The sequence below is a fragment of the Coptis chinensis genome, chromosome 7 (genome assembly GCF_015680905.1).
Source record: "Coptis chinensis isolate HL-2020 chromosome 7, ASM1568090v1, whole genome shotgun sequence".
Lineage (NCBI taxonomy): Eukaryota > Viridiplantae > Streptophyta > Magnoliopsida > Ranunculales > Ranunculaceae > Coptis > Coptis chinensis.
The window spans coordinates 82642121-82666144 of NC_141462.1; the positions used below are offsets into that span (position 1 = coordinate 82642121).

General features: G+C 35.5%; 1 long non-coding RNA gene and 2 pseudogenes across 8 annotated transcripts; 2 read left to right on the forward strand and 1 right to left on the reverse strand.

The window, feature by feature from the left end:
- Window positions 1-331: 331 nt before the first annotated feature.
- Window positions 332-6827, reverse strand: LOC147489363 (uncharacterized). 7 transcript variants are annotated; one of them, XR_015202598.1, is made up of 6 exons: window positions 6733-6827; window positions 3369-4811; window positions 2285-2342; window positions 2068-2163; window positions 1047-1175; window positions 332-766 (listed from the first exon to the last, which is right to left on the reverse strand). It is a non-coding gene; the product is annotated as an uncharacterized LOC147489363 (long non-coding RNA). The 7 variants fall into 7 exon arrangements; XR_015202601.1 differs by having other exon boundaries at window positions 3369-4442; window positions 6733-6823; XR_015202597.1 differs by having other exon boundaries at window positions 3369-5549; window positions 6733-6816.
- A 7451-nt stretch (window positions 6828-14278) lies between these two features.
- On the forward strand, window positions 14279-15383 carry LOC147489364 (homocysteine S-methyltransferase 2 pseudogene; annotated as a pseudogene). The gene is made up of 3 exons (XR_015202855.1): window positions 14279-14970; window positions 15045-15101; window positions 15195-15383. The product of XR_015202855.1 is annotated as a homocysteine S-methyltransferase 2 pseudogene (transcript).
- Window positions 15384-17006: 1623 nt separating this feature from the next.
- LOC147489365 (phototropic-responsive NPH3 family protein NPY2-like) lies at window positions 17007-19846 on the forward strand (annotated as a pseudogene).
- Window positions 19847-24024: the final 4178 nt, after the last annotated feature.

Genomic DNA, 24024 nt, shown 5'->3' on the forward strand with positions numbered 1-24024 from the left:
TATTCAAAGTTTCTCAGTGAACGGAAATTACATGAGTTATAACTTTTAAGACGTGGACATCACTAAGAACTTAACATGGTCTTATATTGATCAATGATCTTTTATTTTCCTATTATTTATTCATAGCTAGCCAAAGGACCTCACCTAATGATTGTGTGATGCAATCCCAGCCATGAAACAAAAGATAAGGTAAGGGGTGTGATGCTTGCAACTTGGTGAAAGAGGAGATATTTGCTGTTGAAAAGTAGTTGCAAACTTCTAACTTGCCTTGAAAAGAATATAAAGTTAAAAGAAGACTAAAAAGCTTGAAGAAGTAAAGAGAAGATGATCATTGGAAACATAAAATGAACTGCCATTGCCATTGAACATATCAGTAGATAAATAGATACAAAAAAATATCAATAGACACAAAAATACGACAAAATTCCGCACGTTCAACTTTATATTTCTCTTTCACATTTCATATAGAGAGCAATACATTTACATAACTAAATGATCTCATTAGTAGTCCTAAACTCTCACATACTCCAAAAACTCATTCAAGTGTGCACATTTTTTTTTTTTTGCTTTTCCATACAAAAAAACTATCTGTATAGTCTAATCACTCTTTATGGTATACCACATAATATAATTGTTTTCTGCGGTGATCCTTCATTGTTTGGTACTTGTATGATCATAAATAGTTGCAATTCATTGTGCACTATGAAAGTGGCTATGTGATTAACCATTGATCTTTGCATCCCTAGGGTTTGTTCTACCACTCATCCTACAATGCCAAAAGAAGGTCAATATATCACACCAATTCAAAAGTCTATACAAAAAATCTAAGCTATGTGCTTATATATATAACAAACATGCATATTGTGTACATGTCGGTTTTGTATTTGTGCTAAATTATGTTGTTACCAATATGTCTAGCGTAAACCTTGAATGAAATATCTAATATATTGTCAAATGCAAATAAATATATTTAGTGGTAGTTCTAACTGTATATATCATATAGATCACAACCATAATATTTGTTAAGCAGGGTACGTTGGACTCACTTTACTTTTCGTTGGCTCACTTTATTTTTCGTTGGCTCATAATGGTCTTGTTTCAAATCACCGTACAACTTTTCTAGAGCCTCCAAGCGAGTGCATTTGGTTCTTCAATTTTTTAAGCTTCTATAGCTGCTGAAATTATTGATGAAAACAATATTAGAAATTTTAAATGCAAGAGTAAACAGATGATCACATTTGTCACTATTATATATACTGACCATAGTATAGGTAACAAAGTGCCTGATCAAAACTAATGGAACCATTCTATGAGACAACTCCTCAAACAGTCCAACTCACAATTAAAACTATCTTATCACATAAAAAAAATAGCCATTAATATGACTAAAGAATAGAAAAAAAAAAAAATCAAACTTTCATAGAAAGTAAAAATCTATATTATTAATTATTAGGAGGGACAACCAAAAGCTACCGCAACGTCTAAGAGCTCCTAAAAATGCTAAGTATTCAACTGCCCATTATTGACTTGCAAACATCTTACATAGTAAATTGAAGATATATAATATAATACTGTTTTGATGAGAAATAGAAATTACATTAACAAATGAAAATAGAATTCCATACACATTCCAGTTTAAGATTTTGAGGTCTAATGTAATTTTATTTAAATAAAAAGTAAAACTAAGATTCTTCCTACCATTCCATAATTTTATAATGCGTGAGAAACATAACATTTTCATGACAATAACCGACAAAGGTATGGAAGCATTTCAAACAACAGCAATTAACATCAACTATGATATGTATAATAGAAAATTCAATTTAATCTTTGGTTTAAATGATTAATGTAGAGTCTAAGCTATGGAAATACCCATCAAAGAACCATTTCTACAGTTTTGAAATATAGAACCATAGCGGTCTCAAATAGAGCTTCAACAAAGAACACTATCGATATTTAAATCATGGAAGACATAAATTAGGTAGGCGTGAAACTTATAATAACTACTCAATTTGTGATTTAAGGAAATAGAATGTACAATGTCAAAATGGGTAAATAAAGTCTCACACTTGCAGACACGTTTCCCTCCCATCCTTGAGCAAAATCTGATGGTGTGCAACAAAAAACTGTTGATGAAAATTCGGTAGAAAAACTACACCTGTACTGTAGCCAAGGTTTGCTTATTATTAGAAAATCAAAATTTCATTTGGAAGAGGTTAAAAAATAAATTTATAAAAATCAGAAAACAAAATGATTTAATATTGGATGAAATATTGATAGTTACCTCTCAAGCTGCATGTCATATAATCACTGCTTCCAAACTTTATTTCTTGGATATACCACTATTAACAAAAAAATAAAAATAAAAAATCAAAGATGGCATAACATATATGAAGCTTGCATAAAATTCCATTTCCAACTCTTTAAATTTCCTTCCAGAGTTGCATAGTAGCAGCAACTGTATTAGAAGAAGTGAAAAGTAATGAATGCAAGATATTTTATGGCATAGAAATGCCTAGGAGCATGTATAGCCTAAACTGTAATAAAGTGCCCCAAGACTAAAATTTATTGATCTTAAACAGGTGAACACCAAAAATTAGAAAAGGTAAGTACATGATAATTAGTGATATCATATTTTTTAGCCATTTGGTTTTCATGATGCAAGGTATATCTCCTTATCTTGCTACCCAATGTTTGCACTGTTGCCGTGGAGAAATGATCCAGGATATCTCAAGGCAGGTGCAAATAAATACCTACAATAAGTCTTTGGTCTATTTCGGAAGAGCTTGAGAAGTTAAATCCTAAGAAATTTTGTCATCCACTCTGTTGTCTCCTATTCCATCTCTTAATTATAATATTGTTATAAACACCTTAATATGCATATGTTTAGCACTTTGAGAGCACCATTGCTTAGTAGCATTGCCCACTGAACTTCCAACTCATGTCTTGAATTCCCTCCAATGTCCTAATTTCTCCATCAAAAAATAAGAATGATAACACAGAACAAATGTTTTTAGAAAAAATATATTAGAAACAAAAATAGAATTTAAACATGCTTCATCATCAATTTAAAAAACAATTAAATGACAAAAAAAAAAAGGTCAAGAAGTATGCTCTTTCTAGCCCAAATTCAATATATCTCAATAAGCGTTTCTTCAAATAGAAAAAGGACACCAAAACAAAGTCAGGTCATTACCAGAAGCAAAACAAAGATGAACCTCACAATAACATGCATGTTTTTGAAATAGATACAAAAAATAAATAACTAAAAATCATAAATAGCTAACCAAGAGAAGAGAAAAAAAAAAAAAATGAGAACACAATAATTCAAATAACAAATATTGACCTTGCCTTTTTTCAACACATACCTTAATTCGATTTAGATCTTGAGCCTTTTTTTATCACATTCCTTAATTTGATTTAGATCTTGGGCCTTTTTCCTGCGTTTGGTTGTGTATATGGTCCCCAAGACCCCAATAAATAATTCTCGCTAACCGCGTCTTGGGGATGAGATAGTCACTTATCATTGATCGATGTAAAAAACGTTGCAGGGGCATGAAGGTTGTATTGAAAAGACACGATAGAGTTAGATGGAACTTTCAACTTTTTGAGAAGAAGTCTGCAATAATAATGATGAAGTTGCTGCTTTGAACAATTCTGATTAAATAAATAACCAATTAAAACTATAAACAAACGATATCAATACAAAGTTGTTGAAATGTGTACTTGCATCCATTGCGTCATATTGTTCTATTTCTTTCATTGAAGCTTGAAGATCGATCGGATTTGCATTAGACCGGAGCCAATTTTGCATGCATATGAGGGCTTCAACCGTGTTAGGTCGCAAGGAACTGTGAAATGGATAAAGTATACGACCTGTTGTGCTAAAAGCAAACTCTGATGCAACCGAAGTCACAGGAATGGCCAGTACATGCCGCGCCAGGAGAGAGAGGAATGGATACTCGGTAGCATTATTCTTCCACCAACCCAAAATTTCAAAAGCTTTATGTCCACTTTCTTCTTCAAGAGGATATGTCAAATTTTCTCAACCTCTGACACACTTCCCAACCTTTGCTGCTTCTGGATATACCTTCTCCATTTAGTAGCAAAGTCGTTGACCTCATCGTCAAAGACAATTTCTTCACTTCCATTCTGTGATGCCATACTTGAGCTATTCCCAGCATACCACTCATGCAAACGCTATAATGTAGTCTTCACTTTCCTTACAATTGGATTGATCTTCGAGGCTTCATATAAATCCATCAAACTAAACCTCATATATTCCAACTTGAACCTAGGATCGAGAACAACCGCAACTAACAATAACGGGTTGATCTTATTTTCGATGCTCCAATGCATGTCAAACTTTTCAACCATCCTCAAACCCATTTCACATAAATGGATTTCCTCAGAGTCGCATAATTGTTTGAAACTACTCCTCACTATGATAAGCTCATGAAACAAAATATCGGAACTGACATAGTTAGACCCAAATATGTTGTTTGTTGATTCTAAATAATCTTGGAGAAACTAAACAAACATTCTAATTCTGTCCCAATCACTCTTTTCTAGAGGGTCACTATAAGACTTTTTGCTTGGATTACTTTCTTTTACTACTATCCAATGGCTTTTAAGTAGATATTAAACATTGCTCACCCACCAGGGGTCCTATCACCTTAAGGACTGTAATCAAATCACCATGGACCTTAGATATCTATTTCACACAGCTAATCCGCTTCAATGTTTTCACTATGGATCATACACAATTTCAAGGCCTTTAGAGATTTATATGCAGTTTACACACAACTCACCTGCATTAAACCCCACTCCAAAAGGTCCAGAAAACCTCTATCATTAGCTCTTTAATACATAGTTAATAGTGTGCATTAGTCTTATTCAATAACTGTGTGTAATAAGCTAACATGGACCTATATCATGCTTCACCAATAGGGTATACAATTTATGAATCATCATGTGAAAAACGAATTAAAGCCTTTATCAAGTATCTTAGGTGATGCAACCCTTTGTTTCCCTTTGTAGCCCGAATGACTCAGGGTGTATTGGACTGTACAGGAAAATTTTGTGGATATATCTCACTTTTTAGTGAGGAATGTATATGAGATTGGAATTTCCTTTTGCACTTACTTCAACCTGTGTGAATTCTCCCATGAAATCTCACCCACAAATGTTCTTGAGGGTAGAAATATCTATTAGATGGGTCTTCTATCTAGAGAAGTCATGATAGTTTCCTTCTGCAATCGGTGACCCTCGGTTTGTCTTTGTCAATAAAGTTTCTCTTTGTATTATCTCCATTTTTGTCGCCAAATACAACAGCACACTTAGAGTGCTCTGTCCGTCAGGCTAAACTCGTGTCGTAATTTTTTGTGGTGTTACAGGAGCTGAATGGTGTAGTGTTCTAGACCCTTGCTTGTGCAGTTGTCATTGACAACAGTAATTTTCACACCTTCTTGCATACCTTCTGTCAGGCTACAGGATGGCAAAACGAACTTGTTCTTTCTATAGTTCATGAACCCAATCTGGAGCCTAACCTGTTTGTTTCAACAGTTATAGTTTGTGGGTAAGATGTCATTATCTTATGAGAATGTTGATTAATATGAATAGTGTAACTTTTGATTATGTTTTAGTAGAGATTCCAGGAAAGATACTTAGTATAAGTATATAACACATGCAACTGAATTATGTAAATGCGTGCGCCTGAACTTATATATACCCAAACAACTAAACTCTCAATTGTAGTATCATATTTTCAAGTCAAATAAACCACAAAGTTGTTATTCAATAACATATGGTCTTTATAAAAGTCTGTTACGGTTTAAATATTTAGAATCCAATAACTTGCAAGCCGAAGTCATTTCGACTGGTTGTTTCCATAGTTGTGAGTTACTTCTGTTCTGATGTTTCTTCCCTCTGATGGTTAGCGGTCTAAGAGAAAAGGTTTCGCAGACAAATGGGATTTTATCTGGTTTGGCCCAACGCTTTCCTTTTGTTCTCTCTCTTTTTGGGAGAGACCGTCCAGAATCTAAAGAGCCTCTACCAGATCATTTAATTGAAAGCCCTTACGCTGTAGAGCACACAAGTTCAATGAGTACTGAAGCTATGGTGAATTTGAATTCTTTAGATGATGACAGCAGCAGTCCTAATAGATCTTGGATAAAGATCGCCATTGGATGTTAAACTGCAGGTTTTCTGTTTAACTCCTCCCACCACCACCACCACCCCACACAAGTTCAATGAGTACTGAAGCTATGGTGAATTTGTTCTTTAGAAAGTCCTAATAGCTTGGATTCAGGCCATTTATGTTCAAAGTCCTGCTTTCAGGTTTTCTGTTTTTCCCACCACCACCACCACCACCACCTCCTTTTTTTTTTTTTTTTTCAGATTACCTAATGTTTTGGTCACATTTGATACTATATTTTCATTGTAGGTATACTGAACACGAAAGAACCAAGGTTGAGATTTCAAGTGCTAGTGACAATTTACTTCCTGATGATTATAATCAAATTTCTCAAGGTAAATACTATAAAATAGTCGATGTTGTATCTGTATTATTAGGTTGTGTTTGTGGCATCCCCGTGCTCTATTCACAGAGAGACGAAATATAAGTAAATCCTAATTAAGAAAGTTGGGCAATCCAAATTCTCAAAAACAACAACAACAGCGACAACAACATTATCAATTGTGACGAAATAATAATTATTGAATTATGTATACCTTCCTAGAAGAGCAGCAGATAAAGGTTGGCATGGTCTTCGTCTCTCGCGTAGAAAATAGTGGTGAACAAAACTTATGCAACCGGTTACAGGGACTAAACTTGGGAATTGCTATATACAGATCCCATATATCTCAAGGCAGACCCCATTTAAAAAAAATTTAATACCAGATATGTCACCAACTTAAAAAGTGAAAACACATAAATTTCAACTTTTGTCTTTTTACTCTCTCTCAAGAAACCTTCCTTAAACCCACACTTTTTTTTTCCACTCCTCTTATTTTCCGATCCAAATAAACTTAACCCACACATCCCTTCTTTCTCTACACATATTTATCTTCTTTTTCAAATTCTTTTGTTCTATTTCTATTTACAACCCATCTTTTTGTTTTTCATTTTTTTTAATGACATTGAGTGGAATGGAATGGGCATATGATGTTTTCAATGTGAAAAATGAACTATTTAATGAAGAGAAATTTCAATCAAGTGACCAAGACGAGGTAACTCCATATACAACTATTGTTCATAATGATTCCAATATCAATTTATTATGAAATCATTATGAGGACGACTTGTATAAAATGTGATTACAAAGTATTTATACAAACTCAATCTATAAGGACGATCTCTTCCGTTTAATGGGTGATTTGAATAGTGAGTGTTGGGAAATGGGAATAGTCTTACGTTCGAGACGTCCCAGGCCAACTAACTTTCTAAGACTCTGGCGCCCCAACTGGAACGACTTATGAAGCATTAGACAGTCTAATTTGGCCGTCTCTTAGTTGCTTTGATAGATATCCCATATTTTTCTTGTGAGAAATTTTTAGCTAACATTATAATTCACTGTAAATGTTATAGGATCCTCTATCTGATCCACAGTGAGGTACCAATTGATGCACTTCGGACTTCACAAAATTCAAATGCATTTTTGGAGGAGCACTACATAGATCAAACCGAACATTTTAACACCAACATGGTATGCATGGATGAATATATGTTTTGAAACTTACTTTTTGATTTAATACCTTCTTACCCATGGATTAATGAATACTTAAATTGATTTATAGGTATTTGATAGTCGTCAAGATTTGATTGATTGGACACAACATAAAGGAAGTGAAGTGGGAGCTATTATAAATCCTTGGGAAATCTCAAAATGCAATTGGTGGGAAGGCTCCTAGACTTATTTTGATATGTGGCGTGGTGGTAAATTTCGATCTCATAAAAGGTAGAAGCAAACGAGAAGGCGGAGAAAAACTGGAACAAAAAAAGATGAATTGTCCTTTTAAATTAAAAGCGTGTTTTGAACGTGGTAGTTTAGATAGATGGACACTAAGAGTTGATTGTGGTCGTCATAATCATGGGATGGCAAAAACTATGGAAGGTCACTCCTATATGGGAAGATTTAATAAGATGGAAATGATTCTTGTATCTGAGATGAGTAGAGTTGGAGTCAAACCAAAAGAGGTCATGAATGTTGTCAAAGCAAGAGATATATTAAACTTTTCCTCCATGAGAGAAATGTATAACGCAAGACACAGAATTAGACTTGATGAAATGGAAAATAGAACACAGTTGCAAGAGTTGGGTAGATTGTTAAGGGAAAATGGATATGTGGAGTACAAAGATGCGTCGAGAAGGTAGCAATAAGGTTCTGAATTGTTTTTGGGCCCATTAGGGTTCGATCCAAATGGCTAAGACTTTTAACCAAAATTTTCTCATGGATTTATGCGTATAGGACAAACAAGTATCATTTCAAGTTGTTAGAGATTGCATGAGTGACATCGACCAATATGACTTTCCTTTGCATGTCATGTGTTGATGGAAAAGGAAAAGAGTATGATTACACTTGGGCATTGGAAAGGTTTCGAGAAATACTCATGCACGAAGTTCGGTGTTGATTGTGGTGATAGGGAGCTAGCTTTGAAGAATGCATCTGATGTAGTCTTTGCAAATGCAAAGAAGCAGTTGTGTCGATGGCACATTTCCCAATGTGTCTTGAAAATGGGAAAAAATATTCTTAGTGACGAGCAAAACATAAATAAACTTTGTGCCATGTGGACTAATGTGGTAAAGTCAAAGACACAGGAGGGTTTTTTGAGAAAGTTTGCTTATATAGAATTAGTTTTTAAAGACTATCCTGTGCTCATCCAATATTTGCATAGAACATGGTTGCCTTAGAAAGAAGCATTTGTTGCTTACTGGATAGACCAATAAAAGCACTATGGAAACACTACGACGAATAGGGTGGAAGGATTGCATGCTCGATTGAAGTCGAGCTTGAAGGGGACATGCAAACATGATTTTCTTGGAATGTGGAAATTGATCCATCCAGTTATCAATATTGAGATGAGCGAAATTAGAGCCTTTTTTGAGAGGAGCTTAACTAGATTTCAGCACGAGCACAATAACGAGTTTTTTAGTGAGCTCAGAGGATTTATTTCAAAGAGAGCTTTAGATTTGATTTTGGAAGAGATGAGACGTATAGATGTCATTGGAGTAAATGACAATGTTTGCAACCACACTTTGCGTACTTCACACGAGTTGCCGTGTGCGCATGAGCTAGTGATACTCAAACAAAAAGGGTGCAGAATACCTCTTTCTGAAATTGATGAATTTTGGAAAAAGTTGTCTATTGAACCGAAAGCTAGTGATCCCATTGGTGTTGATTACAAACCAGCTATGGATTTATTTATTCAACGACTAGGATCGACTTCTGAAGACTAGCAGAGATCTATGATAAAGATGCTCATGGAACTTGCAACGCCTAAAAGTTCATCATTGGAGCCACCAAAGGAGGATGCTACACCAAAAGGCCGTCCTAAGGGCTGTACTAAGAAGAGGCCAGCAAAAGAAAAGTAGTCAACTACCCGAGATCCGTCATGGTTTGAGTACCCTCCGGATGCTCCACCCGTGACTCCACAATCCATAACGAAGCCTAAGGCCAAACCATTTGTTCCAAAGAGGAAGAAACCAAATTTTGATGTTAGTTGCTCCATTAATGAAATTGAACATCCTCCAGATTCTCCACCCGTGACTCCATAATCTATAACGAAGCCCAAGGCTAAACCATATGTTTCAAAGAGGAAGAAACAAAATGTTGATGTTGGTTGCTCCATTAATGAAATTGAGCATCCTCCAGATGCTCCACCTGTGACTCCACAATCTATAACGAAGCCCAAGGCCAAACCATATGTTTCAAAGGGGAAGAAGAAACTGAGTTTTGATGTCAGTTGCTCCATTGCTCAATCTGGATATAAAATATGTTTTCCGCGTGAATTTCTACAGTTTATTGTTGGTTTTGAAGACCCTGTCGGCGATAGAAATTGTGGTTTCAGGGCTCTCTGCTTGGCTTTGGGAAGAAAAGAAACTGACTGGTTTTAGATGAGACAAGAGTTATTAAGTGAGTTAATGTCAAATGAGGAATATATATTAGGTGAGGATATTTTCCCAGGAAGCTGTTGATGGATTAAATAAAAGGATAAGGAAAAAGAAGAAAACTCGTGCCAAGAGGAACAAATGGATGGATATGCCTATTACTAGGTATTTGTTTGCGTTGAGATTTGACGTTATGCTTGTACAGTTCTCTACATCATATTGTTATACCTTTCTCCCTATGAGATCCCCAGTGGATCTAAATAATGTTAATGTGCTTGGGATCGGTTATGTTAATAGTAATCATTACATTAAACTAGATTTGGAAGATAGTTGCCCAATTCCAAAAATAGTGTTGTTTTGGAGTAGGAATAGTCCAGAAATAGCAAAAGACTGGGAAATTCTAGTGAAAACCCGTGTGGAGGCATTCCAAGGGTTGAATGTTCAAGGGATTGCTCAAGCGGAGGCTTTTGAAGGAGATCCAATTTTTGTCAATTAGTGTAGTTGGGCAAATAGATGTTTGAAATATTTTATACTTTTACAGAGGATACATGAAGAAACATTTTTTACGATGAAAAGTTTTTGTAAAGACTTTGATAGAATGGAATTGAGTTTCTTATATATTTTGGAACCAAACATTTTACATATTTTAATTTTGATGTTTCGACTTTCATTGTTTACATGTATTGGTCTGAAACATTTTGCCAAAATTTCAAATTAGTTAGAGTTTTAATTTTGATCAAAACTAACCTAAAAATAAAAGACGTTCAGATTAGGCTAACTCCATCTGCATTGGATGGTTGGACTAGACCGTCTTAGAAAGATAGGAAATTGTGTTGGACCTGTCTTACGAACGTTTCATTAGAACCAACTTTAAAATAAAAGACGTTCAGATTAGGCTAACTCCATCTGCATTGGATGGTTAAATTTGGACCGTCTTAGAAAGATAGGAAATTGTGTTGGACCTGTCTTAAGAACGGTTCATTAGAACCAACTTTAAAATAAAAGACGTTCAGATTAGGCTAACTCCATCTGCATTGGATGGTTGGACTGGACCGTCTTAGAAAGATAGGAAATTGTGTTAGACCTGTCTTAAGAACGGTTCATTAGAACCAACTTTAAAATAAAAGACGTTCAGATTAGGCTAACTCCATCTGCATTGGATGGTTGGACTAGACCATCTTAGAAAGATAGGAGATTGTGTTGGACCTGTCTTAAGAGTGGTTCATTGGAACCAACTTTAAAATAAAAGACGTTCAGATTAGGCTAACTCCGTCTGCATTGGAGGGTTGGACTGGACTAACCTATCTCGTTTTGGATAGTTGATCTAAACTGTTTAATTGGTCAAAATTGATCAATTTTTAGTAATTCACTCAAATTTGGTTCACAATGGCTGACAAAATCTTTATTTTAAGACAATAATTAAAAAAACATTACTAACCATTGTTTATACACCTAAATGTTACATATTCATTTTATGGTCTTCCCCACTACATTATATGAAATTTTGAGTTCGGGGTTTAAGGTTTATGGGTAAGGTTTTGTACTTTACAAAGATGTGAATGAAATTAAATTTGAACAATATTTTTTTTCTTTAATTCAAAATTTATTATTGAATTTTGGCTCACAAAATTATTTTTGAAATTTAAATACATGACTCAGTTTAGGGTTTTGGGTTTATAAACCGTTTAGTTGGTCAAAATTGGTCAATTTTTAGTAATTCACTCAAATTTGGTTCACAGTGGCTGACAAAATTTTTATTTTAAGAAAATAATTAAAAAAAACATTACTAACCATTGTTTATGCACCTAAATGTTACATATTCATTTTATAGTCTTCCCCACTACACTATATGAATTTGAGTTCGGGGGTTTAAGGTTTATAGGTAAGGTTTTGTACTTTACAGAGATGTGAATGAAATTAAATTTGAACAATATTTTTTTTTCTTTAATTCAAAATTTATTATTGAATTTTGGCTCACAAAATTATTTTTGGAATTTAAATACATGACTCAATTTAGGATTTTGGGTTTTGGGTTCAGAGCATATATATAGTGAAGGAAAACTTTGATTCAAATTTTTTGGTCAATTGATTTGTAGTTTGTTTGTTTTTTGTTTTTTGTTTTTTGTTTTTTATTTTTATTTTTATTTTTTTTTATTTTTTCATATGAAGTCTTGAAGTCTTGAAGATGAAATTTAAATTGAAATTTCCCGCCCAAATTTTAAAATTTGAATTTGAATTTGAATTTTAAATTTTAGTAAAATTTCGAACACAATATTTTGGTAATTTGGTTTGTATTCTTCATTTCATGTTCAATACAATATGAAAACATGAATTGAATTGAAATTGGAGTTAGTGATAACACAAAACCAACTTGAAATTCAAAACACAAAATTTAAATTTAAATTTTTTGCCCAAAATTTCAAATTGGATTTTAAATTTCGGTGAAATCTCGAAACCCGCCCAAAATTTGAATTTGAATTTTGAAATCCGACCTTACAGTAAGTTGTACCGAAATATTTTGTCAAAATTTCAAATTTCAAATGAAGAGAGATGTGTTGGTCAGAATGGTTCAATTTAACTAACTTAAAAGAGTAGATGTTCACATTGGGCTACTCTATGCCCCCTTTTGTTAGTTGGAATGAACCGTCTTATTCATAGACGAAATATGTAGGTCCTGCATTAGGAATGGTTTAATTGAACTAACTTATATAAACAAAGATGTTCCAGTTAGACTATCCCTTTATGCCTCTGTTGGTTGGACTGGACTGTCTTACACTTAGAGACAACTTTCCCTTTCTTTTTTCGGGGCGACATGACTATCCTTGTAATACGTCAATAGCTAACAATAGTCAAATTTCAATTACAACCCAAACTTTATGATGCAAGATAGAAAATGCAAGCTTTTGAAGTGAAGGAATTTAGTAAGTGAAACCCCAAGCACAACATGCATGGAAATGAGATAAAAGTCATAAAACTAGCGCGGACACATTCAGCATAAAAGCGAGAATCATAAAAACTACAGGTTGGGCAATTCATGCTGCCAAATAGAGAAATTGGGTAACATACAATTTTATTTTGGACTTTTTTATGTATGCGACTATGTACTATCCTAGTATGTGATACCGTCTTTTGCATATTCATTTTCCTCTTTGTTCTGTGTATTTTCAGAAGTGACTGACACTGGTATTGCGACAACATCTCGTGATACACATCTGTCCCCAAAGTTTGGGCTTTATACTCCATAACAACTTAGGTATTGAAAAGGTACTTATTTTGCTTGTCCACAGATTGTTCAAGTCTTCGTAATAGTTTGAATCGATTGAGTTTTTACTCTTTGGTATGCCGGTTCGCGATTTAACCCAAAATTACTTGGGGGCTGCGAGATATCTTAAAAGATGATAATGTCAAAGGGCAAAGAAAAAATTGTTGCCCTCTATTTTGTAATAACAAACAAATCCATTTTGTGATCTATCACAACATAAGGCAGAACAAAACTACTTTCGAGTTATGCGAGATGGAAACTGTATCACAAAGAAAACACTAGGCATAAGTGCATAACCCATCAAAGCCACATTCAATAGCAAATGCAAAAATCATGAGGGAAACAAAATCTACATGCGGTGCGGTTGTAGACCAAGTGACCAACCAAGGGAAATAATGGAACTTTCAACAAACAATAGAGTGCTCATTTGAGTAACCAAAGCCATTGGTAACAAGCGATGGATTTCCACTTGTTTAAATCATTGATCGAGTTAGCCATATCGGGGCGGATGATCTTAACAAGTTACACTACAAAAAAATATTTGGGATTTCCATGCGAAAGTGTTGAAAGAAGCGGAAAGTTAATTTCTCATCGATTCAAGTTTTAAAGCGGATCATGGAATCTTCTTTGGTAGTCTCTTGAACTACCACCATCATTGATAGGAAATAAAACTGCTCCAAAACAGAGCGAGCAAAAGACAATCTTTGAACACCACAGTATTAAGCTAAAGATAGAAAAACCAGAGGAAAGTAAAGTCTTGCTTAGTATCTACATTATAAAATGGTACTAATATTACTACTGCAAATCCTCTTTGTCACTGTCAAATGTGCTTCCTGCTTACTCTACTTGGATGTGTGTAGAACAGTGTCAGTTACTGTGCATTTTCAGAAGTGTGTAGAACAGTGTTAGTTTTCCTTTTTTTTATATACAGAACACAGTTGACATTCAAGATGCAAAATTGAATCCAATTCCAGTTCCTGTGGGCAAACATGAACTTATAGGCTTATAGCTTCTAATGGCTTCCTAAACTTGGTTTTCATCAATAATAGCATCATAGTTCATAGTTCAGCGATGCCCGGAATAAAAAAGTTGGGAAAATGGGAGCACTGCATACTGTACGATGGCTAGTTAAGAGTAAAATTGGTACAAAAAGTTAAATGCCAACTGTTAACAATTTTAACATAGAAGAGAATACTGTGTCTTCAAGTTACCCTAGCTATATGCATTAGGCACTTAGGATAATACGAATATGGCTTGATAATTTTAACATAAAAGAGAATACTGTGTCTAAGGATTAACATTCTCACAAAAGAGTCTGCAGAATGCAAGTGCATTTGAAAAAAACAAATTCTGGTCACCCCATTTGCTTCTAGCCTCAGGCTAACTATAATAATATAGATGACCACTACTAACCAAAACAAGAACCTATAAAATTATCAAAATGAGCTTGGGACTCGTTAATCCATTGTCGAGCATGTCCAATTTCCTTCAACAGTCGGGTGGGTACGCCTTGATTGATGGAGGACTAGCAGGTGCTGATCTTAATGACCCTCTTTGGAGTGCCAAGTGTCTTATCAGTTCTCCTCATTTAATCCAAACTGTAATGTCTCTGTATTCCATTGCCATTCACATATGAATAGTTTCGGCTTGTAATTATGACCTCTTATGTTACAGGTACACCTCGATTACCTTGAAGCAGGTGCGGATATTATTCTCACGGCATCTTATCAGGTAGTTGGGCTAGCTTTGTCTATTTTTTTTTTCAGTTATGTAAGTATATATTTTTAAGAAGAAGATTCCATCATCTTTTTGTGTGTGACACAGGCTACTATTCAGGGGTTTGAATCTAAAGGCTTGTCAAAAGAAGATAGTGAAGCATTGCTGCAGAGAAGTGTTAAAATTGCATGTGAGGCACGAGATACATACTATGAGAGATGTGCGAGCATTTGTCCGATGGAACAAAAATGGAAAGATTCTCAAAGCGTAGGCCTATTTTTGGTCGCACCTCTGTAGGAAGCTATGGGGCATATTTGGCCGATGGGTGCGAATATGAGTATGTTACTCTGTCTTTCTTTAAAAAGGTCTAAAACGTTTTTCTTCACAAATTCATAAACACAAACAAGAACTTCGAAAGTAAAAACTAACTACATAGCTATGAATCAAGTATGAAGATTATACCCATTACCCAAATCTTAAAAACAAAGAATCAAACCATAAGACAGCACAGTTAAACAAAAGTTAAGTTAAAATGGGTAATAAAAAAAGTTCTTATTACCTTAAACACTTTGTTTCCTCAAATTATCAAGAGTCTCCTGGTGGTAATGGTCATTCAATGAAGAAAAATCAAATCTTGCAACTGCCAATAAAACATCACCACATATCAGCTAAACACATTAAAAACTTATACATTACAACATTGAAATAAACATAACATTACCAGATAACCCAGCCTTTAAACATGATTCAAGGACTTCCACAGGTCGCGATTTGGGCCCAAGTGTTCCAACGATTTTAGTCAAATATGGTAAAAAGCTTAACACGTTTTAAAACTCATTTTTCATCATTATATCGTCTTAAACATAGGAAGAAGAATTTTTTAAAAAAAAAAAAGTGGCTCACAATGTTGTATTTTAGAGGAGGAAGAAAGAGAATAGCCGGAGGTAGAAAGAGAACAGTGAAAAGAGAAAATAAAGTTTTTAGTTTTTGAGGCCCAAGGGGGGTGTGCCCAACGGTAATTTTAAATTTGGGGTCTGCTTTGAGAAAAAATGGGGTCTACCTTGAGATGGAGTTTGCCTTGAGAGATATGGGGTCTGTATATAGTCCTTCCCCTAAACTTCTGCAACGCCTTTCATTTACCGTCAAACAACCATCGAGAGTGAATAATGGTCAAGCAGTTATTATATAAGGAAATAAGCAACCGAGTAAAAACTTTAACATGAACCGCGTAGCGTGGAAAGTCTGAACCGCATGAATAAGCTTAGTCCATTGATTGCCCCACACTCAAATACAAATACAACACCAAAAACTGCAGTCCTTTGGCAAGCATGAATCAAGCCTAACACCCAAGGCTTGCCTCTTGTAATTAACATGAAAAAGCTTTTTTGGTTAGGCCATCACAATTTAAGGACAACAGATGCAATCATCATCAATTCAGTGAGGATGAAGAGAAAAGATGTACTTTTGCATTCATCGTTTTTATTTTTTATTGTGTTTATTTGGTTTTGTATTTCTAACGGCGAATAGGAAAATCATGCGTGTGTTTACTTTTTCATTTTAGACACAATTGAAAATACCAAAAGGTTCTTTTATATAATAAGGTCAACTTGGTAATCAACCAACTAATTATTTGTTAAGTGAGGACTTTTTTGAAAATTTTGATGATGTGGCTCACTATGAGCATCTTGAGAGAATGGATATTAATGTAGGTAGGATTACCACCTTGTTTGGACAGCATAGATAATTGGGCTTGGCCGGATTACCACCTTGTTTAGACAGCATAGATAATTGGGCTTGGCCCACTGGCAACATTTGCTGATAAAGTTCCTAATCATATACTCAATATAAAGTTATCATCATTATCTACCTCATGATATTATAAGATTGAAAAAATTTATTGTGATCATTTTGGTTCTGTAGTTTCCCCTTCTGTCCAAGAGTGCTCGCTTACAGAAGTTGGTTGCATCAACAAATGATGAAAATGGCGATGAAATCCACATACCTAATATTCCTGGAGGACCAGCTGCTTTTGAAATATGTGCCAAGTTCTGTTATGGCATGACAGTTACGCTAAATGCTTACAGTGTGGTTGCAGTGCGCTGTGCGTCAGAGTATCTAGAGATGCATGAGACCGTCAAGAAAGGAAACATCATTTACAAAATCAAAGTATTCCTGAATTCCAGCATCTTCTGCAGCTGGAAGGACTCAATTATTGTTCTTCAAACTACAAAGTCTCTGCAACCGTGGTGTGAGGAGCTGAAGGTGGTCAGTCGTTGTATCGACTCCATAGCTTCCAAGGCCTCAATTGACACATCGAAAGTGAAGTGGTCCTACAGTTACAATTGTAAAAAGCTCCCTTCGGAGAACAATAGTGATCCACACTGGAATGGTGTCAGAAAACAGCAGATGGTGCCAAAGGACTAGTGGGTTTAGGACCTATGTGAGCTCGATATTGATTTCTACAAGCGTGTTATAATGACCATCAAAACCAAGGGAAGAATGTCGGCCGATGTAACTGGAGAACCTCTCAAAGCATATGCACTCAGGAGAATTCCAGGCTTTAGTAAGGGTGTCATCCAAGGTTGTGATGTTACCAAGTGTCGATCGTTAGTGGAGTCCATTATATGGCTGTTACCCATTGAAAAAGGCAGTGTATCATGTAGTTTTATGCTGAAAATGTTAAAAGCTGCAATCTTACTCGATTATGGAGAGATGGGAAGGAGAGAGTTGGTTAAGAGAATAGGCCAGCAGTTAGATGAAGCTTAAGTTACTGATCTACTTATTGCAGCCCCAGAAGCTGAGACAATGACGTATGATGTTGATGTAGTATAGAGTATAGTGGAAGAGTTTGTATTGCAGGAGCAAAATCTAAAGATTGATCCTCCGCCGACTGAAAAGATGCAGAAGATTAGAAGCTCAGGATTTATGTCAAATACTTCCAAGCTTAGGGCATCACCAATGGGACCCTATATGGCCCTCTATCTTCAAATTTAAAGGAACAATATGAAAATGGGCTTCCAATGCAAGCTTTATATGGCCCTCTATAGTTATTATCCTTTAAAAGTGTTTCTATTTCTATCACATTTATTGAGGGCCTGGTCCATTTCGCGACTTAAAGAGAAATACGTCTGAAAACATTTCAATGGGTGAAAACCTAGCGTAGTTGGTAGAAGGTGTTACTGGAATGGGTAACTTCCCAGGTTCGAGTCCCACGCCCAACACTTTGATTTTTTTAAACTGTTTTGAGTTACAAAAGGCTGGAAGTGTAGAAATAAAAAAAATGTTCTTGCTAATAGTCGAACCCACACCGTACCCACCCTCAAGATTATTCTGGTCACAAAATTTGCCACTAGTCCATTGAAAACCAGATTGTTAATTGACTTTGGATTTTAATTTTGATTATAAAGATTGCGTTGGAGAACCCATGATTTAGAGGTCCTTCATACCCAGTCTCTCCTTCAACCTAACCTTTAAAATGGTGATGTGGCCCTCTATTTTGAGGGCCTGCATTGGTGATGCCCTTACAGTGGCAAAATTAGTTGACGGATATCTTGCTGAAATTGCAAGGGACCCAAATCTTCCTCTGTCAAAGTTTATTGATCTTGCTGAGATGGTATCGAGCTTCTCAAGGCTAGCTCATGACGGACTTTATCGTGCTATTGATATGTTTCTCAAGGTATGTTTCTTGATGTTTTGGTTTTGTTTATAATTGTAACAACACACACACACACACAATTGATGATCTTCTGAAGTGTTATGTACATATAGCTCAGAGATTGTTTAATGAAACCATATTAATTGATGACGTCAACGGCTGTTGTGTATACTTGGTTATTTACAATGGGGTCGGTCTGTTATGTTATACACAATAGCAAGATAAATTAGCGATTATGGATAATTCACTGATTGCCCCAACTGTTCATGTTTTTGTTCAGGAGCACCCAGGTGTGAGCAAGAGTGAGAGGAAAAGGATCTACAAACCGATGGACTGCAAGAAGTTGATGCCGAGATGCTTGTATGCATGTCGTGCAAAATGAGCGGCTTCCTCTCCAGGGTGGTGGTGCGGTCATCATTTTTAAAGGGTTAGGGCAGCCACTTCTCCTAGGAGTTTACACCGATATTCTGGTAACCTCGAGCTCTACTACCCCGAGAAAATGGTGGTTCCCATGGGAGCTCATGGACTACAACGACCAACACAGAGGACGACGGGGATGCAGTTGCAACAGTAGAAGAACTCAAGGCACTCAAGGGAGAGCTTGCTTCCCTAAGGTTGGGAAATGGACGAAGTGAGAAGAATGGGGGCGATAATAGAAGTATTAATAAAGCTGCAACAACCAAGGTGAAAGGGCTACTCATGTCTAAAAAGTTATTTTCAAAGATATGGTCAAGTAAAGGTTCACAAGATGAGAATAGTAGCTCAGATACATCCGAGAACCTTGGTTCTGGAAACCGAGAAGAAACCAAATCAACACCCTCCATAAATAGGAGGTACTCAGTCTCATAGTAGAAAGATGATAGAGAGAGAGCTTGGAAGTTGTTTCCTCCCTCTTTCCCTCCTTGACATTAGGAAGTTAGAGGTTAGAACTGCTAACAATGTTCTAATGCTTGACATGGATTGAAATGAGGGGGTCTTTTCTGGGAGAACTTTTGAGCCAAAATGAAGTATGTGGCTTCAGAGTTATGGAAATCATTGCTGGTAACTGTTATTTGTTGTTCTCCAAGAGTTAAGATAATCCTGTTCTTTCTTCTCGCTTTTGTTCTATTTGGGTTTGTGTTCAACTGTTTATAACTTGTTGAAGTATGTAGTGTCGGTCTCACACATTCTATAAGTGTGAGACCATACCTTAGTTAAGTAGTTACTATTTTGGTCATCCAGTATAAATATATCAATTGTAGGTTAGAGTTATAGGAACCGTTATTTCAGAACGAATATTTCTACAAACCGCGAGAACCCACGCGCAGCAGAATCAATGGGGTTCTCACGATTTTGAATAGAAAACATACCTTTGAATCCGATTTAGATAACTTTGAGAATCCAAGCTTTATCAAATCTGAAATCAACCCCTTGATCTTCTGTTGTATTCCTTTAGAACAGATTGGATGTTGTGTGGGCAACGATCTACCAATCCCCTTCTTTGGATCTAGCTTTCCTTGCCTCTTTTTTCTAATCCAGTGAATAGTGAATTTTGGCCAGAGAGAGTGTCACACCCAAATTTCGACAGAATTTGGAAAAATAATATTTGTTCCCAACTCTTCGATCTCCGAGGTGTGACGCACTCTCAACTTCCAAAAACCCATAAACAGTTTAAATATGCGGATAGTTAAAAACCAATAAGAATTTAACATTTAACAAAAGTCCTCTTCATTACAAAACTTCACAAATAAGATTAGGTTACAACTCTCCTTTCAATAACTCTTTAATTAAAATTACAAATGAAAATACAAAAACATTGTCTAGACTGAAAATCTATATCACCTCAAGGGAAAACAAAACCTATCTTGAAAAGTGACGCTAACGCCAACCACAAGCAGCAACCAACCTTCTTCAACACTAAACCTGTCAAGACTTATCAACTATGTTCATTTAATGAATACACCCAATAAACAAACATGCAAATCGGGTCAGCATTATAAAAATGCTGGTGTGAGTAGCCCTAAAATACAACATATAATTATACATATATATACACAATCCATAAGGCCGTTAGTTCCTCCACCGAGGCGCCTTAACTTCTAACAACTAATACAACATCCTTAAGTACAATAATTAAGGCAGGTAGTTTCTCCACGAGGTGCCTTAACTTCCCACTAACCACACAACAAACTATACTCATAATAAATAAGGCATGTAGTTCCTCTATCGAGGCGCCTTAGGTTCGAACTAAACAAATAACCAACCAAACATATTATATCCGTACCGCATTTCATGCTCAATTACAGAGTGGGTCGTCCCTGCACCAGTAATTAGTTTGACCCACCCTTCTCCAAAACCATATACAATCATCTATCTAAAGATATATCATTAACCAACATATTACCATAATTATATTAATTATGGCTTTCTTTGTGTGTCCCTAAAATTCACGTCGTATCTATGTCTTACCTAGTTTCCCTGGCTACCACAATCGCTTCCCAACGCCGAACATGTACATCCACATGCCTCCCCTTACATAATGAACCACTTCGTGCATAACTACCTTGAGCGGGATGCCGCACACCAGATAACCCTCACACGAAAGCCATTATGTAAGTACTGCCACTATTCGGCATAAAATATCGCGCGTTTGTTCTAATTTTGCAAACGGAATAATCAAGCCACCATTCGGCTACGATTGCCCAACACATGGGTCAATCAACATCTTATATATACACCCTATATAAGGGCCAATCAAATTGCACACGCCCACACAGGGCAAATCACATGAGTTGTGGTAGCTAGGTTCTAGGATTTCCGTTACATAATTTATTCAAGTGTCATACATTTATTTCTCATAATAATTCCACTATATCACGTGCAGGTCAAATACCTTATTGCACTAAGCCACAATATTTAGAAATATCTCAATTATATCTCGTAACCACTTTCATTCTTTCACGTGCCAATATATTATTGCACTACGCCACACTCCTGTGGGAAATATCCACAAATACTCTACTAGCATCTCACAGATAAAATAATGGAGGGTTTATACATTTATTTCTCCACAACTATTGCATTTAATATATATATCCCAACATATTATATAATGTCACAATTGCTTCAAAACGTATTGTATAATATTTTTATAGTGTTTTAGAAATATTATATCTCCTAAAGTTTCTATCTTGTCACGTGATCAAAATATACACAATATCAACGTTAAATCTTACCTAGATAATGACAACCAAATTTATACAAGCTTCTACAGCATTTTAGCATTTAATTTGTCCATACAATTTATAACATAAAACGTAGCACAATTAAACAGTCCACAGTCCACAATCAAATCCCCAAAAATCTAAAGTCCATGAATCTAAGTCCGTATATAATTGAATACTCATAAAAACATATATATCTAAGTCTTGTTATCAGAATTCCCCTCTGGTTACGTGCCAATATTTGTATGTTTTACGCACTACTTACGTCAAATCTTAATTAGATAATGACAAACAAGGTTATACAATATTCGACAATATTTTATTATTACAATCGTCCATAAAATCAAATATGTGAAAAACTGGAAAAAAAAGGTCAACATTCCACAGTCAACAGTCAAAGCAACGATCAAAGTCAAAGTCAACACGTCATTGTCAAAGTCAAACACATCATTGTCAAAGTCAAACTGTCGTTTCCATGTTCTACAAGTTTAGGGTCGTAGCCATGGTTCATGGCTAAGGTCAAATGTGCATGGTTCATGGGCTCCTGGCTAAGGTCATGGTTCGGACCCAACTGGCCATGCCCAAACCTTAGAACCCAAAAGTCTAAATGTTGAAAGACCCATTTAGATCTCTATTAAGTCCTATGGACTGGCCCCAAACAATATTAGAAATTGGCCCAAAACAGTTAAGTGGTTCGGCCCAAAAAATTGAACTGAAACCGGCCCAATCAAAACAAATGAAACTGGCCCATAGACTAAGCCACATAGGTCTGGCCCAAACAAACAACCCAAGAGGCTTTGTCCCAAATCCCAAACGGTCATCTTCTCCGGTTCTCTCTCCACCACCACCAAAATTGACCATCATCTGTCACACCCGAATTTCCATTGGGAAAAACATTATTTGTCCCCGACTCTTCGATTCTCTCCACAAAAACCATAAGCAGGTTTTAAAATATGCGGATAATTAAAACCAATAAAAATTTTAACTTAAACAAAGTCCTCCTCATTATAAAACAATTTACAAATGAAAATGCAAATAATATTATCTCAACTGAAAATCTATATCACCTCGAGGAAAACAAAACACCCGAGATGCAATGCTAACGCAAAACCACAAGCAAAGAAATCTTCAATCTTCTTCATCACTAAACCTGTCAAAAATCAACTATGTTCATTGAATGAACACACCCGATAAGCAAACATGCCCACTGGTACTTTACAACATATAATATACATATATAAAGCGCAGCTTAAAACCCCAACTCCTTCAAATAAATAAGGCATGTAGTTCCTCCATCGGTTCTTAAGGTTCCTCAAATCTAGATCATGGATTCCATCGAAACCCTCCATTCACCACCGGCGGGATGCCCAACAACCCGGAACAATTATGTAATCGCCAAATCCATAAAACATTTCGCATCATCGTTCTATTTTTTCAAATCCGGAATATATCAAATAATCTCGCCAACAACCAAACTCCATTCAAAAAAACACAATTCAAATTCGGTGTCATACATCTATGACTCATAAACATTTTACTATATCGCGTGCAAGTCAATTACCTTATTGCACTAAGCCAAACTCTAATCTCATAACCATATTTCATACTTTCACGTGCCAATATCTTAAACACCACACCATGCTTAATATTCACGTATAAAATAATGCTATATATAGCATCTAAAATAAAATAAAATATAAATATCCACATATAAAATAATGGAGTGTATATACATTTCTCCAAGATATTGCATTAATATAAATATCCCAACATATGATATCATGTCAAATGCTTCAACATTATCACATACATTTTATTTCATTATTAGGAATATAATGTCTCCTAACATCTCAATATCATCCCAAAAACACCAACATCAAGGTCAAATCTTTCTTAGATAAACCAACAAGTCCAAATCCGATATCCCAACCTCAATCAATCCTCATAATCCCAAACTAAATTAGCTAATTTAAAAAAGTTATACAATATCCGATTTTATTACTATATATATCCATATAAACACCCACGGAAAACCAACAACAAAACAAAAGGTCAACACCTCATGGTCAAGGTTCAAAGT